Raw genomic sequence first — 3,451 nt, forward strand, 5'->3', positions numbered from 1 at the left:
TGATAGACTTCTGCGGTGTTAACCATCCCTTGACCATAAGAATCCATTGGGTTGTCCCAGCCATCAAAGTTACACGTATTGTGTACCCTATTTGGTTGTTGCAATCCAAGATGACTCATTATGTGACGGAGACACTCTATAACTTCCGAAATTTCTTCTTTCTTTTCAAGAAGTGCAGAATACCAAAGGTTACTTGATTTCGGATGCTGTTTCCTAAATTTTTAATGAAAATGTGAGCATCTTCTACAGATCTATTTGTGAAATCTCCATTACTTGCTATGTCGAAAGAGTGTCGTAACTCTGGAGCTATACCGCGATAGAAGATACCCAGCAGGTATTCCTCGGTATATCCATGGTGTGGACAATCTCTTTGGTATTCCCTAAATCTTTCCCAAGTATCTAAAAGATCTTCATCTTCTTTTTGTTTATAAGTTCTTATCTTCTTTCTTAAGAGATTTGAACGATTTCTAGTGTAAAAACGATTTAGGAAAGCAGTCCTACACGCTGCCCACGTTTTTAGTGAAGCAGGTGGCAAAGATTTTAGCCATTTGCTGGCCTTATCTCTAAGAGAGAATGGGAAAAGACTACACTTGTGGAAATCCCCATTTGCTGTAATGGTTGCACATAATTCTTCGAACGTCTCGATATGGTCTATCGGATTTTCGAATGAATAACCAGAGAATTGATTTTGTTGAACTAAATGGATATGGGGTACCTTAATTTCGGTTTTGCCATCCTCTGGTAAGGCTGGTTGAATAGCTCTTAATCTCCCATGAAATTTTCGAGTGAATCGAAACTTCAGAAGTGCTGGTTCGAATCCAGCTACAAAGCCTGGGTTGGTATGGAACTTTTGATTATGAAGCGCCCGTTAAAGAAGAGATACTTAAGTGTGGTAGGAGGGATCTAGGAATCTTCCATTCCAATCAGTTCATCATCATCTTTGTGTTTGACTGATCCGATTAGCTCATTGTCATCATACATCGGTTCTTTAAACTCATCATCAGTCAGGTCATCGTCGCTTGGATCACCATCCACACGATTTGGTGGATCACCAAGAGTCCCAGGAACATGTTCCCGGTCTCTCATCTCAGAGAAACCTGAAAAAAAATTCAAAAGAAAAAGTAAAAGTAAACAAGTGTTCTAATGGATTTAAGCTGGGATTCGCAACGAAACAAATCAAAGTCCCGGGCAACGGCGCCAAAAACTTGATGCGAGCAAAAGCGGGGTTGGTTGTTTTCGTTTTACTAAGCTTCAGGTTTTAAATTTATAACCCCTAAATGTCTTTAAGTGCACAGATGTGCGCTGTAGTACTTAGGTATCGATCCACAGAGACTTAGTTGTTTCAGTACAAATTCACTGCAACGCTTAAATCAGATTAGAACTAAAAAGGTTTTGGTTTTGGTTTTGGGTTTTGGTTGTCACTAAATCTAAACTAGAAAGCAAAGAAAACGAAAGCAATTGAAGGCAATTAAAACAAGTAAAAGGCGATTAAACTAAGGCTAATGAAAGCAGGTAATAAGCGAATAAATCAAAGACAAATTGAAAGCAGGAAAATCGAATAAGAAGCAAAGGTTGTAAGCAATTAAAGACAAACGTTGGGCATCAAGGGGTTTCGCAGGGGTTCATGGACTAGGCTATGTCGATTTTAAACAAGTGATAAAGGTAATCAACTACGTATGTTCTAGAACTCGAGGCACGGAAGTATGAATAGCCTACTTTCGCAGTACTAAACAACTATCTCTCGCAACCCTAATCAGTAGGTTTCCACTCTGATTCTGGAAGGGAGAAGATGCAATAGCAGAATAAGAGTCATCAACATTCACAACTCAACTACAGGTAGGTTTCCACTCCTATAGAAGAATTGCTCGTTTCACCCTAGTTCAGACAATCAATGAAAGCTTTCGCAACATATCATGTCAGATCGGCTTCTAAGTGGCCAGCAAAGAATGACGCTGTAAGATTAAAGGCAAACGAAGAACATCTAGAAGATTATAAATCCTAAATCTATCGATTCATAAGCAAAGACACATGAAATTCCCTTTGAAAAATCCCTTTAAACCCTACTGGGTAACTACTCAAACATATTGTAACAAAGCATCATAAACGAAATTGAAAGTGCAGGAAACTAAAGAAAAGAGGGAAGAACAACGAAGAACGGAAGCGACGACGGAGGCGCGATGTCTTCCTCCAGCGGCGGCTCCTTCTCCAAGGGCGGCGGCCTCCTAGGGTTTGTGAAGCACACCCACGAACTCTCTCTGTCTCTCTCTCTCTCTCTCTAAATTTTCGGTCTCTATTGGTCTCCCCTCTTTAGAATGACCTAAAGGGGGTATTTATAGCTTCTGGAGTGGTCCTGGACACTTAGGGATTCAAAAATAATGAAAGGAATTGATCTGGGCTTTAATTAAGTCGTCTGGAAAGTGAACGACCAAGTTCTGCGGTCGCGGTGGCTCTACCCGCGGGAAAATAGGTGTTGGCCGCGGTCCCGGCACATCGCTCTCTTCCGGAACTGCATTTTCTGTCATTCTTGCATCGGCAGTATCTGAAGATCTAACCGTTGAATTGTCTCCAAACCAAGTGCATTAGAAAGCGGGTTGAATCCTCTATGTTGTCTCAAAATTTGGGGGTGATCAGACAGTGATAAGGTCTTCATCGCTTGTCATACTTCTGACGGTCTGCATTTATCCAAAATTGCTCATTTGTTCCAAATTGCATATCTTTTGCCCAAGTTTCCTGTAAAGTCTTTTGAAACTCTAAAACATTGAAAACACTTTAAAAACCTTTGAAAACAGAGTTAAAACACCTGCATAAGATACAATTATGATATATAAAAGTGGTCAAAATACGGTCTTATCATTTAGGCGACAAGGGCAAGTCTCATTGAGTGGTAAGTTCCATCATCAAGGAACTGAGAGATTTGGCGAGAACTAAGTGTGGGGGAATAATTGTTGGTGAGTGGAAAAAGGAGAGATGAGTGGAAACAAAAGGAGAGTGGTGAGAACTAGGGGATAGAAAAAGAAAAGAAATCAGTCTTGGAAGTTTTGAGTCAAAGAAAGTGAACTCTAGTGTTTTGGAAAGAAAGAGTCTAGCCAAAGAGCTCAAATGTTCTAAAAAAGGAAAGAAATAGAGGCTAGAGGTTACAAAAGAAAGTGAATAAAGTTTGAACTCCAAGACTTGTGTATGAAAAGGAAAAGAGAATCCCCTAGAGAAGAATGAGTGTGAAAAGTAAGCAATTGAGGAAACTTTGAGTAGAGTGTGGGGTGGGATGAGTCCTTGCCCTTGTATGCATAGGTTGCCTTTTACCTTTAGCATTCTGCCAAAGTTTGGTCATTCATAGAGAGATCCTTTTGCTGCATTGAACCCACTCAGGCATTGATGAGATCATTTTAGTCTCATAACCTCACCCTAGCCAAACTCTGTTTGTTTAAACAATGCATCATTTGATCTACTTGGT

At 40.1% G+C, this 3,451-nt stretch overlaps 1 non-coding gene across 1 annotated transcript; it reads left to right on the forward strand.

Annotated features, from left to right (window-relative positions):
* Positions 1-347: 347 nt before the first annotated feature.
* Positions 348-455, forward strand: LOC112087165. Its single transcript, XR_002899931.1, has one exon. It is a non-coding gene; the product is annotated as a small nucleolar RNA R71 (small nucleolar RNA).
* Positions 456-3,451: the final 2,996 nt, after the last annotated feature.

Source organism: Eutrema salsugineum, unplaced genomic scaffold, assembly GCF_000478725.1.
Source record: "Eutrema salsugineum unplaced genomic scaffold, Eutsalg1_0 scaffold_9, whole genome shotgun sequence".
Lineage (NCBI taxonomy): Eukaryota > Viridiplantae > Streptophyta > Magnoliopsida > Brassicales > Brassicaceae > Eutrema > Eutrema salsugineum.